The sequence below is a fragment of the Jaculus jaculus genome, chromosome 1 (genome assembly GCF_020740685.1).
Source record: "Jaculus jaculus isolate mJacJac1 chromosome 1, mJacJac1.mat.Y.cur, whole genome shotgun sequence".
In the NCBI taxonomy this organism is placed as follows: Eukaryota; Metazoa; Chordata; class Mammalia; order Rodentia; family Dipodidae; genus Jaculus; species Jaculus jaculus.
In genome coordinates, this window is record NC_059102.1 from 200,749,577 (window position 1) to 200,765,632 (window position 16,056).

Consider the following 16,056-nt stretch of genomic DNA (forward strand, 5'->3'; position numbering starts at 1 on the left):
TTTTGGCCTCCTCCCTGTCGTCCCCCTCCATAGGGACCCTCCTTGTTGGGGTCATGTATTTTGGGGTTAGTCTTTAGTTTGTGGTAGGAGGAAATGTCTCTGCATGTCATGACCCAATGTGTAGCTCTGACATTCTTTCCGCCCCCTCATCTGCAAATTTTCCATATACATCTTCATGGGTATTGATCAGGAAATGTAGCTGTTCAATTCAGACTCTGACAATTGCTAAAATCAAGTATGGTCATATGCATACTTCATTTAGCTTATATGTTTTTATGAAACTCTAGCCTGCTTCTGTTCTTTTTTTTTTTTTTTTCCGAGGTAGGGTTTCACTCTAGTCCAGGCAGACCTGGAATTAACTATGTAGTCTCAGTGTGGCCTCAAACTAACGCGATCCTCCTACCTCTGCCTCCCGAGTGCTGGGATTAAAGGTGTATGCCACCACATCTGGCCTGTTCAATTAAAAAAAAAAAAAAACACCATATTTTAAGTTTATTTACTCTACCCCAGGCCTGATATCTATCTGGACTTGAAATATATAATTACTTTATAGTATTGATTAACTCATTTATTACAAGTGATCTTTTCTTTACCTACACTAGATGATACAGTTCTGGTATAATCCCTCTATCTTCCTTATTTTAACTAAATTACACAGGCTGTCCTATCTACCTGGGTAATACAGAAACTATAACCACATCACACACTTACATAGATGAAAAAAGACAAATAGACCTAAATAGATCATGCTAAGTCCCAATGACTGGGCATGAAAGGAGATGCATTTTTCTTGTTTTGTGTCTGTTCAAAATAAAAATATAAAATATAAAATATATAAATATATAAAAATAATATATATAGATACATATATAAATAAAAATAAAAATAAAAAAATAAACAAAAAGATTTTGTTCATTTTAATTGAAAGAAAACTTTGGGGGAGAATTTTATTAAAAAACTATAGTTTGGCCCAGTGCAGTGGCATATACATATTAATCCCAGCACTGGGGAGGCAGAGGTAGGAGGATCGCCGTGAGTTTGAGGCCACCCTGAGACTTCCAGGTCAGCCTGGGCTAGAGTGAAACCCTACCTTGAAAAAGCAAAAAACAAAACAAAACAAAAACAACTATAGTTTGAATGATATTAATCTATTTGGTTAAAAGTGGGAAATAGCAATGATAAATAAACAAAAAAAAGAAACAGGAGTATGTGAAACTGCATTCTGAACTCCCCGTTTACCCTTACATCACATATTAGAGACTGAACATGAGCAATCCTGCTCCATAAATAACACTCTGATTCATCAGGACAGAAAACTTTCAGCAAAATAGCTGACTGCTCTCTGATACAGATGGCATCTGCCATTTAAATAATTTAGGTTATTTAAATTGAGTAGTGGAACTATCTGACAAATCTTTTAGACAATGCAATGAAATGTGAAATAACATCTAAGACATCAGAAGTTGTTTGGTGGTCATTCCAGTTTTCATTTTATTTAGGCATTAAGCCATTGTGCATGTGCCCCCTTCTCTCTCTCTCATGAATTCCATCTGCTTGTAAGTGACATCGTTGGAACTTGCAAGAAAACAGTTTTGATTAGCACTGAAAGAGTCTAATGTTTGAAACCTTGAATGCAAAACTTCTGATAAAAATAAACTTCAAGGTCTCAAAATACTCTTATCAGATAAACCGTATGGTCCCAGAGTAGGTTGCTTAAATCTTCCTGGCTAAGCTTGAGAGTGCAAGCTTAATACCCACAGGCTCTACAATCTTTTTGAATGTGATTATAATTCAGCACCAGCTTTGCATCCTGGATAAAGGTTCCCCTTGAACACAAAGTATGTTACATGCTTGTGTGCTAGTGATCAAAATACTCAGAGGATTATGCCACTTGCTGTTCTTAAAACTCCAAAATGGTGTTAAAATGCTACATCCAATCAGCTAAGCTGTAAATTAAATTTTTGTAGATTGAAGACTTGCTTTTATTTCATATGCCAGAAACTCATTTCAACCCTAGCATTTCTGTTAGCACATTGCATCGAGCAGCATAACTCAAGAGGTTTAATGAAAGTTTAGAAACAATCTGTTGCAGATTTTGTGCCTAATTTATTTTTAATTGCAAATTGTACAACACATTATTGCATGTGAAAATAGAAATTTAATTTCCTTCCTGTTTTTTTCATGTTTCTTTCATTCTTTCTTCTTTCCTTTTTTTTAAAAAATATATCTCTGATATAATCTCAAAGAGGAAACAGGCTTTTAACATGCTGTTTTCTGGACTTTATTCTTTGTGCATTCTCTGGAAAATATAGCTCATGCCGCTTAACATTATCCTTCAAACACATTATCATGCTTTAAGTATGTGCATCTTGTAATTCTATATCAAAGTTGCACTTGCACAATCATGCCAACTGTGTAGCATGTACTATGATTACAGCCCTACTCTAGTCCAAAGACGGAGGACTCCTGATAATGGAGTTCATGTTCGCTCTCAATCATTGTAGAAGGTGAAGCTTTACTTGTTGCTGGTGGAGTCAAAGCACATAAAAATAGCATTGATTATGAGGACACCTGGAGAATTAGTAACATGAGATATCCACTCCCATATTTTTATAATAGAACAAAGTACTTCATTAGCATAGATTTACTTTTTTTAATATTGGAAGCTTAAATTTGTATAACCAGTCTTTTATGAAATGCATTGAATGAAAAATCAAACAAAAGTACTCATTCTGCTACTTTGGAAAATTTTGTCACCCTCTGATGCATCTGGTTGACTTTGCAGGGGAATCTGATTCACGGGGCTGTTGCTTAGTGACTCTAGGAACATTTCAAGATATAAAGAAGGAAACAAAGGTCTTTTGTTCTGGATTTGCATTGCCTTCTGAAAAATTTGACAATTTATATCAGAAAGCATGTTGTTTTATATATCAGTAATTTCCTCACATCCTTCCCCTCTTTTGTCCTTAGAGATTGGTCATCAACTGCCTCCCCACTCCTTGCTAGGCACTGTGTCAGCTAGGGGGATGACTTCATGTCTTCATATTCAAGGCTGCCCCTTGCTATGGAGGGGGAAATATTGTCCTGACAAGCACTTCCTTCTTTGTAGGCACTATTGCCTGTCTCGACAAGGCCTAGCATTCAATGATGCCTATATTAACATGATAATTTGTTTCAAGTCAGCTACTATGATTGAGTATTAAACAGCATCACCCTCCACCAGAACTCTTGTAATAAGTGAGTTCTCTCACTCCTATACAAGAATATATTTCAAGTTCAGATATATATCAAGCATGAAGTTAAAATAAATAAAATAATAAAATAAAGAGAAAATAAAGTTAAAATCTAATGTCTCAAAAAATTGAAAGGGGGCTGGAGAGATGGCTTAGCAGTTAAAACACTTGCCTGTAAATCCAATGGAACTAGGTTCATTTCCCCAGGACCAAAGTAAGCCAGATGCATAAGGTGGTGCATGTAACTGGAATTACTTTGCAGTGGCTGGAGGCCCTTGGCAACACATTCTCTCTCTCTCTCTCTCTCTCTGACAAATTAGTAAATATTAAAATTATAAAAAAATTGAAAAGAAGCAGAAAGACGGTCAGGAAAATAACTTGGAAAAAAAAAAAAAACCTTAAAAGTTTTTTTGTTTGTTTGTTTGTTTTCTGAAGTAAGGTCTCACTCTAGCTCAGGCTGACCTGGAATTCCCTATGTGGTCTCAGGGAGGTCTCGAACTCTCCGCGATCCTCCTACATCTGCCTCCTGAGTGCTGGGATTAAAAGCATGCTCCACCATGCCAGGTCAAGTTGTTTTGTTGTTGTTGTTGTTTTTTAGTTATGTACACAGTTTGTATATAGCCATGTTGGTACCATCATTAGCCTCCTCCCTGCCCTTCTCCCTAGGCAGGGACCTTCCTCTTTGGGGAATGTGGGCCATGCATTATGAGGTTAGCTATCATTTATGGGTAGGAGGCAATGTCTCCATGCACAATGTCCCAACATGTGGCTCTAACAATCTTTCTGCCTCCTCTTCTGCAAATTTCCCTGAACCATGTTGTGTTCATTTTAGGTCTACTTCAGTGAAGAGGTCTTGGGAGCCTCTGTATCTCTGGCTATCTGGTTTGGCAGGAGTTCAGTGTTCTCTGTGTCTATCTCCTTTTTTTTTTTTTCTTTCAGGAAAGTGTTTTATTTTAATTTAGTTTACTTAAATAGTAATTGCTGGGCTGGAATATTTCTCAGTGGTTAAGGCACTTGCCTGCAAGGCCTAATGACCAAGGGTTGATTCCCCAGTATCCACATAAAGCCAGATGTACAAAGTATCACATACATCTGGAGTTCATTTGCAGTGGCTAGAAGTCCTAGTATTCCCATTTCTCCTCTCTATCTCTGTGTTTCTCTTATTATGCCTCTTTCTCTGTTTGCAAATAAATAAATAAAAATAAACAAGTAAATAAATATTATAAATGGAAAATTCCTGATGGTTTTGAAACAATCATTTATAATCATTCTTTTAAATAATTTGTGTATTTTAATTTTAAACTTCTTAAAGATTTAAGTGCCTATCTAATGATTTATCGACCTGTTTTCATGGCACATAGTTAAAGGAAAATAGGTATTTAAAATATTATTTAAGGTATCATTTCTTAAGTTTTTGCTACTTTGTAACTTTGCCACATTGATTCTGATCATAAGAAAACATTAGTAAATGTTATTGTTAATGAAGTAAATGGAGAAATTTCAAATGGATTAATTACATCTCTGGTTATCTATGTATTCATGTAGATGACATAGAACAATTGATTTTATAAAATGAGGCTTTACAAAACCTGATGATGCTTTGAAACAGTCTGATTAAAATGGGATGATAACAGGACACCCTTTCCCAAAAAACTCTGGTGAAGAAGAGTGTATGGATGCCATTACACGTAGGAAGTATTTAAAACCTAGGAGTGTAAAGGTTAGGCTGACCGAACGAGTATGTATTTAAATATACATGGCTGTGACAAAACACAATTACTACTTCTAGGAAATATACCTGTTTCTATAAAATCATGTCAGAGATTGAAGGATGTGTTATCAGAAAGAAGGAACCTTTCACCAATTCCCTCTTCCTACCTTCCCCTCTTCCTCCCTCTTTCCCTTCTTCCTTCCTTCTTTATTTCTTCTCTCCCTTCCTTCCTTCTTTCCTCTGTTCTTTCCTTTCTTCTCTCCTTCTTTCCACCCTCCTTATCTCACTGCCTTCTACATTTGCAGGGGCCAGAGAGTTATTATTATTAATTTGATAGACCCTTTACAAAGGTATTGATTAGTAATGTGAAAGAACCTTGACATTTTGTCTCTTTAGTTCTTTTCCAGGTATGTGGATGCCTAATTCTCAGTCTTTGCTTTTTAAAAGAATACACATTTTTTATGTATGGTTATACGTAAACTTAAAGAGAGAGAGAGAGGGAGAGAGAGAGAGAGAGTGTGTGTATGCATGACCTCACTCACCTCAACCAAACACTGACCCTTGCTGAGATGGAGATTTCAGAGTGTATTTGTAATCTTTGAAGTTGCAGCAATTTGCTGAAAAGGAATATATCTTCCTCTTAATCAGAATCTTCAAAAATGTGTTAGACACATCATTAACCAGTGCAGATGATGGACATGAGTACACCTGAGCCTTAGTCTATAACTTTACAATTTTAACTCATTCATTAAAGGATACTATTCCATTATAACATTTAACTAATTAAAAATTAAATTGATATGTTTCTGGGCTGGAAAAATGGCTCAGTGGATTAAGTCCTCGTTGCACAAGTGTGACGAATTGAGCTCTGATTCTCAGAACTCACATAGATCCAAATGTAATTTGAAGGTACTTGCAATCCCAGGAGACCTATGGCATGATGGGAGGTGAATACAGGAGACTCCAAGGCCTGCAATACTTGCAAGTGTATTGATGAACAACAAGAGCACCTCCAACAAAGTAGAAGTTGAGAAATGACACCCAATTCTGTCCTCTGTCCTCCACAGGTATGCTGTGGCATATATAGACCTACACTGAATTCTATCTTCTAAAAATAACGAGTAATATGCACAACTATCAGATAAGGATGAAAACAATATTCTAATTACGTTGCTGAAAATGAGAGTATGGTTGGGGAATGGGTTTTTTATGCTATCCTTTCCCAAACTGAAACTGTTAGGTCTATGAATGATAATAGCATTAAGTACAAAGGAAGAGCAGAATTTTAGCTACAAATAAAAATATGTATCCTGCCCAAAGTTATTTCAATATGTGAACAGATAGGATGCAAGAGACACATGAGGCTGGACTGCCTGTGTGACCAGAAGATCCACGAGTGTGAAAAGACAGAACTCCTCCCTACTTGTCCTAGTTATATTAATATCAGTTTCTAGGCATTGAACAGAAGTAACTTAAAGGGAAAAGACTTACTTTAGCAGCATATTTTCATCCCATTTTGGTGAGTAAAGTATGGTACAATTCATGGTGGTCAGAGTGGGAGAGAACAGCTCTTCCCATTTGGGAGGATGAGGAAGCAGAGGCAAGACTGGAAGCTGGGTCATAACTCTTAACACATGTCTCTACTGGCATATGTCTACCAGCTAGACACTAATTTCTAAAGATTCCACAACTTCACTAACAGGCACCACAAGCTGAGCACAAAGTGTTAAATACATAAGCATGTGTTGTGTGGTGGTGATGGGGGCTTCACATTGAAAATTTGATATTATTACTTATAAGAAATTGGACATCTACTTTAAGATCTGAAGCCCAGAGTGTGAAAGAAGGTGAGAGAGATTCTTCATAAGCATAATCCCCTGAATTACAAACTACTTTTGAGCAGGGAACATTCATCAGTAAAACAATATGCATACTATGCCTAATATGGATCTACCAATGTGCCTGAATCTGACACTATAGAAGAGAAAGGTTCAGATGTATTCCAGGATCTCGGCATAGAGCAGGCTCCCTAATAAGAAATTCGAATGGAGGATGCCCGCTGTGTGGAGAATAGCATATGTTAGAACCTCAAATAAGTTGATAAAGCATGTGCTCAGCAAAGCCTCTCTCTTCTACATAAACAAACCACAGACAGACTTAGGAGTTGTATTACGTGCACCCAAGTTCCTTCCTTTCTTTCTTTCTTTCTTCCTTTCTTCCTTCCTTCCTTCCTTCCTTCCTTCCTTCCTTCCTTCCTTCCTTCCTTCCTTCCCTCCCTCCCTCCCTCCCTCCCTCCCTCCCTCCCTCCCTCCCTCAATCCCTCCCTCCCTCCTTTCTTTCTTTCTTTCTTTCTTTCTTTCTTTCTTTCTTTCTTTCTTTCTTTCTTTCTTTCTTTCTTTCTTTTCTTTCTTCCTAGAAGAAATTTTGTATGTTCACAGCATGTGTTGATGCCATCATTCCCCTTCTCCCTGCTCTCTTTCCACTAAAGGCCTTTAGTGGAGTTGCTGGTAATCACCATGAGGTTGTGGGTTATGAGTTGTGACAGCAGCTGTCAGTTATATGTGTGGGGGTGGGGAGGGCACTCCTTCCAGATATTTCCTCTCACCTGATGGCTCTTAAAATCTTTCTGCCCCCCAGTGTACAAACCCCTTGAGCTTGGTGGATGTGTTTTAAGTATAACTTAGTGTTGAGCTCTCAGCAGCTTCTTAATTTCTGCTTTGGTAGGTTTTGAGTGTCCCTAGTGTCAGTCTCCTTCACTTTGGTGCAGGTTGTCAGGCTCACCATGGAAGCAGCTCATTTTGCCAATTCCTCTGTGGTTTCACCTGGGCCCTAGCTACTTCCTATACCTCAGGTGGTTGTTCTCCTGTCAGGGAGTTAGCTATCATTTCTTGTGTGGTTGATAGATTTTGGTTGTCCTCAGTTCTTGATGCCTTCTGAAAAGAAAAACAGATTTTCCAAAGGATTATGACTTTGCTTTCAATTCCAGTTATGGGTTCCTTTCCACTAAGTGGATCTCTTAGCTAATCAGAAAGCAGCTGGTTACCCACCTAGGTTGGGTGCCACTATAGCACAGGCATGGACATCTTGTCAGGCTGGGTCCTTCCATACAGCAGTGTCTCCTGTTTGTTTCCAACATTACTTGCCCTTTCTCCCTAGCAGCTCATGTAGCACTTTCTGGCACTATTAGGGGTTAACCATCTGGGAACTGGCTTCGTTCCAGATAACAGCCAGTGCACCCAAGTTCTTGTACCATCATATAAAATCATAGACAAGGCACCGTGCTTACTAATGTGTTAATATCTTATTTATAAAGTGGGACTGGTAAGTAATAATGCGTATTGTGGATATTCATAGGAATAAATGAATGTTTTTAACATTGCATTTCGTAATTGTAGGCATTATGATTATCTCTAAAACTGTAAAAATATATATAGTAGTCATTTCATAAGCCAGGTGTGGTGGCACACGCCTTTAATCCCAGCACTCAGAAGGCAGAGGTAGGAGCATCACCATGAGTTTGAGGCCACCCTGATACTACATAGTGAATTCCAGGTCAGCCTGAGCGTGAGTGAGACCCTACGTTGAAAATCAAATATGTATATATACATACACATATACATATACATACATACCATATATATATATATACACATACACACACATACATACACACAAACTATTAGAATCAGGATAGCAGTCACTGTTTCCCACTTAAAACCTAAGGAAAAATTATCTTTTTAAAAATTTCTTTATTCTTTATTATTATTGAAGTAGGGCCTTGCACTAGCTCAGGCTGACCTGGAATTGACTATGTAGTCCCAGGGTGGCCTTGAATTCATGGTAATCTTCTTACCTCTGTCTCATGAGTTCTGGGATTAAAGGTGTGAACCACCTCACCCAGCTCACAAAATTATCGTTTAATAAAAAACCTGGATAGTCAGTGAGAGAGGATTTGGGATTGTCCATAAGGTGTAACCAACATGAAAGTGGAAGTATACCCAGAGGGACTCAAGCAAGACAAGAAAGCCTGTGCAAGAGGTAGGGAGGCCAATGACAGAATGTTAGTAGTGAGCAGAAAGAGGTGACAGGACAGTATAAAGATTACATGCATACATGGTGGGATGCATAATTGCCTAACTAATCTATCTGAAGTAAATATTTCCCATCAAAATACGTGACATAGGACAGCTCATTATCATCTCAGTGGCTGTTTTATGTTAACACCCTGAGATTAGACCTCAATATCCGCAGGATCTCCTATCAGCTTTTTCACTTATCCATTTCTGGAATGCATGGGGACATCTTGTATTTATCCACAAAACCCTGGTAGGCAGCACACACAAGATCCACTTAAGTATCTTTGGAAAAATATCTCACATCTTTTTATTCTTCCTGTAAAAATTGATAAAATTATCAATCAAGTCTTTAAGAACTTATGATATATACATATACATAATTTGGTAGCTTATAGAAAATGCAGATGCCTTCTTTTGGCAAGATCTCCTACAAAGTTTTCTGTCTAATATATTAAGATAGAATTATGAAGGAGTAGGCAATTGCCTTGACGGTTTAAATGGTAATATTGGTTCTTGGTGACAGTAAAGTAGAATCTCCATTAATGTGTTTTCATAATCAGGACCTCATTAATCCTCAGATGGGCCCTACACAGAAATAAACCAGATGATGACAATGGGTTGATTGATTTCCCTTTTAGATTTTTTTTTAAAGCCAGTTAAATATAAGTAGCTGCTGAAATTGCATATTTACTATTTCACTTTTGCAGCTTTTACATTGACAAAAATTCAGCCCTCTGTCATGAGTTTGATATGTTAAACTGTCCTAAACATTGGCAATGCTGTGATATATGAACATAACCAACAAACACTTCATATTCTTTCACACAAGGCTAATTTAGAATGCTGTAAATTAATGGTTTGAGGAATAGAAACTGATGTGGTTAAAGGAAGATGTGCGAAACTGCCTAGTGACAGTCTCACTTTGTGATGTGACACTGTTTTATTAGTGTCTCCTAAGATTTAAAGTCATTTTGCCTTGTTTTTGCAACTATAGTTATAATTTAACTATGTAAGCTGGCCCATGAGTGATTCTTTAAGGTTTTTTTATGGTATTTGTTCTGAAAACATGGTTTAGTAATGAGCATTATAAATTGGACCTGCCAAAAGAAAACCAAAAAGACATTTTTTGTCAGTCAAAGAAGGCCCATTTCTTCACAAAAGATAAGATTCATATTGTACAGTTAATGATTGTCCTGAGAGTTGATAAGCATCCTTCAACCAGAGGACAGATTTTAATGAGAGCTATACCTGAACAATTTGTTCATAATAAAATGTGTACATGTTCTCTGTGCAACTTATTATCTAAAAGCTACTAAGAAACAGAAATATTGGATAACTTTCTAATAAATTATACTTCAATATTCAATTTGTTCAGTCATTTCAAGCAGAATTAGTTCTAGGAGTATTTTAGTTCATTTATTACTGGAAAAAAAAAAAACCCTTACTAACTTATTCAAGCAGGAAAATTATCCTGAAAGCTTGCAAGATTTATAATGCTTGGGAAAAAAAAAGGCAATTCAAAACCTAATGAGACATTTTAGGCCTCATTTACATCTCTAACCTGACCCATTTTCTGCAAAATGTTTGTGTTACTGATTTACATACTAAAAGCTAGTTATTTATCCATCCTTAACCAAAATGTTGATGAGACTACTAATACCACAGTGAAGTTAAGATTACCCTAAAAGATAAATATGACCATGTCTGGAAGGTTGACTATTCAGTCATTTATTTAGCTTTAATGTTCATCACAGGCTGGCAGTGGACCCAAACTCTGAAAGAATGACACAAAAGCCCTAATATTTCATTCCACACTTACATTACTAGTAGCAATCCTCCCAGGAAGACACATTTTACAAATAAAGTACACTGAAGTGCTTTGTCTGTGTACATACACATGTACAACCAAGAAAGGAACTGCATCATAAAATTCAGCCTCAAAAATAAGTTCAAATATCATGCATTTTATATACCTTCACATTCACATGTATTTGGAGCTGGTAATCATATTGGTGAACTTATGAGAGTTTTAGAATGTGCATTCTCAGTACTTTGAGGGAGAAGCAAGGCTACAGCAAGGAGCTAATGTGCTTAACTGAAGGGCAACATGTTTCCCACTGTTGTTGAGAATAGTCAGATATCTTTTCAGGATGGGCAGAAACAATAAAAATGGTTAATGAAAAGCACTGAAGGGCCAGGGAGATAACAAAAGGTTAGATAGAAAATATAAAGTTAACAATGTAGGAACAAGTTCTGTTCTGTTATATAGTAGAGTATCTATGCTATCTACTCATGTATTGTGTCTTTCAAAACACAGAAGTCTGTTAATGTTTTCATCAAAAAGGAAAGATACCAGGTGTTGCAGTCAGATTCACACTGCTGATAAAAGTCACTGAACCAAGAGAAGTTTATGGGGGAAACAAGAGGTTTATTTTGGCTTACAGGTTTAAGGGGAAAACTCCATAATTGCAGGGAAAACAATGGCATGAGCAGAGGGTAGACATCACCCCCTGGCCACCAACAGGTAGACAACAGAAACAAGAGAGTGGACCAAACACTAGCAAGGGGGAGCTGGCTATAACATCCATAAGCATCCCACCAAAAATACACTTTATCCAGGAGGCATTAATTCCCAAATCCCATCAGCTAGAAACCTAGCATTCAGAACACCTAAGTTTGTGGGGGATACCTGAATCAAACCACCACATTCCACCTCTGGCCCCCATACACTAATATCCATACATAATATAAAATACAATGCATTTAGTTCAACTTTAAAAGTCCTCACACTTTCTTTTTAAAACATTGGCTACCTTTTTTAAAATTATTTATTTGAGAGCAACAGACAGAGAGAGAAATAGGCAGAGAGAGAGAAAGAGAGAATGGGTATGCCAGGGCCACCAGCCACTGCAAATGAACTCCAGATGTGTGCTCCCCCTTGTGCATCTGGTGAACATGGGTCCTGGGGAATCGAGCCTGGAACTGGGGTCCTCAGGCTTCACAGTGAAGCATTAACCACTAAGCCACCTCTAAAGACCTTTTGAAAATTTCTTAAATAGGTTTTTTATTTTTAACTTAGTTTTTATTAAATTTATTAATTTATTTATTTTTGTTTGTCAAGGTAGGTCTCACTCTCACCCAGGCTGAACTGGAATTCACTATGTAGTCCCAGGATGGCCTCAGATTCATGGCATTCCTCCTACCTCTGCCTCCCAAGTGCTTGTATTAAAGGCCATGTGCCACCATGACCAGCCCTCTTAAATAGTTTTGGCTTAAATTTCTTGTCTAATAAATGATACTACTCTAATCAAACATGTATTTGTTGAATGTTACAAGTAGTTTTCCTAACCTTCATAGAGCTACCTGTTTAGGTATACACATGGTCATTTATGTTTAAAATACTATCAGTGACAAGGAAAGAAAACACAGGTTTCTCAATCCACAACTAGAGAGCAGTAAGGGAGCGTAAACCATATAGTTCATTATTTTACATTGTTATATTATTTCATGGTGGGATTATAATCTAGATGATGGAATCATAAATTGGGAGTAGCATAACTGAGCAGTTTACCTTTAAGAACAACAAATATATATTGTCTTTTACTTACTTATATTTTCCCTGACCCTATTCTGTTTATTTATTTTTATTTTTGTAGTCACTGAATACAGACAAGTTTGTACCATTATTAGTCTCCTCTCTGTCCTCCCCTCTCCACAGGGACACTCCTTGTTGGGGTATATATGTCATGCATTGTGGGGTTAGCCTTTAGTTTTGGGTAGGAGAAGATGTCTCTGTGTGTCATGACCCAATGTGTGGCTCTGACATTCTTTCTGCCCCCTCTTCTGCAAATTTCCCTGAGCCATGTTGGGTTCACATTAGGTCAGTTTCCTTGTTGAGATCTTGGGTGCCTCTGTGTCTCTGAATAGCTGTTTGGAAGGGGTTGATTGTTCTCTGTGTTTATCTCCTTCACCATTGTGCTGATTCCTGGTTTGCCAAGAAAACAGCATTCTTGCATGTTTCCCCAATTATTATTAGTTTAAGCTGGGGTCCTTTTGAGGTATGATGGGGTAGTTCTCTTCTTAGAAGCTGTGTCTATTTCAAAAAGAGATGCAAATTCTTCAACAGAAAGTAATATTAGCACCAAGAAAATGTCATTACCACTGTTTTTTAATGAGAGTTTAGTGGAGAGTGGGTTCATTTTTGGATATGGTTCTGACTTGTTTTCCAGCTCCAGCTATGGGTTCCATTCCACTGAGCAGATCAGTTAGCCAAATCAAGAGCAGTTTGTTTCCCACCATGGCTATGTGCCAATATTACACTTGTATTAGCATCACATCAGGTTGTTTTTGGCTGCTAAGTAGGTTAGACCATGGGTTCTTGGACAGATATTGGTCATTATCCCCCAGTCACTAATGTATCATCTTCTGGCACTAGACACACTAACTGTCTGGGGAATGACTTTCTTCCAGCTTCTAGTCATGTCACTCCATGATACATACCAACAGTGTATGGTGTCTTCAGCAGTAAGGTCTTACCACTAACCTATGGTGGGTCCTCAAGTGCTCTGACATAAATATGTCTTCTTTTGGGAGACCTTGTAGGTCTCTGTGATCAAAGACTCATTGTGGATTATAACCACCTGCTGGAACCGGGAGTTACAGGTCAGCACCCAAAAAGAGAAGAAAGAACCAGATAAGTGATATAAAAGAGATAGAGAGATGAGAGAGAAGAGGGAGAGAGAGAAAGAGAGGCAGAAATAGGCAGAGATAATGTCCAGGGCCTTGTGAAACTGATGTTTCCTCTAAGATCCTGGTGGAGATTCAACCATTTGGTCCATCTTTTAGGATGTAGAGTTTTATGATACCATTGCCTTTTGGGTACAGTTTTGTGTCGCCCAGCCCTCCAGTAAGCCCTCCTCCCTCCCCACCCGTCCTATTGTCCGGTTCTTGAGATGCTCAGTAGGTATGTCAGTATGTCAGCAACTTGGGTAGATTCAGGTTATGAGCTGTAGATGAGTGATACTATGTGGCAATTATCTTTCTGTGATAGGGTAAATTCACTGAGAATAAGCTTTCCCAGGTTCTACCATTTTTCTTCAAATTTCATTGTGTCGTTTTTTTTCCTTACTGCTGTGCAGAATTCCATCATGCAGATATACCATTTCTTAGGTATCCATTCGTCTAATGATGGACATCTGGGTCAATACCAGTTTTTGGCTATTACAAAATGAGCAGCTATAAAGATGTTTGAGAAAATCTCTCTGAGCTGAAGCTTGGAGCTTTTAGGGTTAAGGAAATAACTGTAAGGAAATAACTGGGTTTGTTGGTAACTCTAGTCAGTTTTTTTAGGAGTCTCCATACTGCTTTCCAAAGTGGTTATCCCATCTTACATTCTCACCAGCAGTGGATGAGGGTTCCTATTTCTCCACATCCTCACCAGCATTTGTTTGCATTTGATTTTTTTATGTTTGCTATCCTTACTGGGGTAAGGTGGAATCTCATAGTTGTTTTAATTTGCATTTCCCTTATGATTAGGGATAATGAACATTTCCTTGAGTGTGTGTTTGACATTTGCATTTCTTCCTCAGAGAACTGCCTGTCTAGTTCCTTGCCCGTTTTGTGATTGGGTTGTTTGACTTTTTATTGTTTAGGTTTTTGAGTTCTTTGTAGATTATGGAAATTAGGCCTCTGCCAGTTGGATATTCAGCAAATATTTTCTCCCATTCTGTGGGTAATCTATTGAGTCTACTTATTGTATGTTTGACTGTGAAGAAACATTTCAACTTCATAAGATCCCATTGGTTGAGTGATTGTTTAAGACCCTGTGCTACTGGGATTTTGTTCAGAATGTCTTTTCCCATTCCTAAGTCATGGAATATTCCTCCTCCCTGTCCTCCCCTCTCCACAGGGACCCTCTTTGTTGGGGTATATGGGTAATGCATTGTGGGGTTAGCCTTCAGTTTTGGGTAGGAGGAGAATCTACTTTTCTTTTTCAGATATATTTAGTTTTTAACAATCCCAGTGATGTTTGTACATCCCCAAGGTCCAAGGTATTTTAATTGAATCATAATACCAAAAAAATCCCCTCAAAACCCATAATGGCACAGAACAAACATTCACACTCACAGTCCTGAAAACCTTCATCAGGACCAGCAGCTTTCCTTAGCAACCATTTCATGGTCCTAGCATCTCCACTGGGTCTTCACTGTAAGCCAAGGTCCATCCTTACATCCCCACGGGGTCTCCCTGCAGGCATCCAGCAAACCTGCTTCATGCTGCCCATGGCCATTTCCAACAGAAGAGCATGTTGCAAACTCAATGGCCCTCTATTTCCTGTATTTCTTTTTTTTAACATTATTTTTGTTTTATATTTTTATTTATTTATTTGAGAATGACAGAGAGAAGGAGGAACAGAGAGAGAGAGAGAGAGAGAGAGAGAGAGAGAGAGGGAGGAGAGGGCGCTTGCCAGGGCCTCCAACCACTGCAAATGAACTCCAGACACATGCACCCCCTTGTGCATCTGGCTAACATGGATCCTGGGGAACTGAGCCTCGAACCAGGGTCCTTAGGCTTCCCAGGCAAGCGCTTAACCACTAAGCCATCTCTCCAGCCCGATTTCCTGTATTTCTTATATTCCACAATACCAGGTAGGGTGTCAACTTGTTAGTTCGTGGGGGGGAGGGGAAGCAGACTTTGAAGAACAAGACACTCCTTGAACGCTCAGGCCCCTTGAAAAGAGTCTATATCCTTCCTGTTGCCCCAGTGCAGGTCAGCTAGCCCAATCTCAAAGGTAATCTCTCAATTGCAGTGAATAGGCAGGATATTAACCAAAGATTTTCATTATTTCTGTGCCATATCCCTCTGCTCACACCAGTCCAATTCTATGCAAAGCAACCTTGCACAAATTCTCAGGACATGGTCATAACAGTAAGCTTCTCACATACACAGCTAGCCCAGTCCAAGCAAAGCTCTTTCTCACCCTCATAAGCCAAGCCTTAAAGTCCACAGTTCTTACTGCATTCAGGTCTTTCAACTC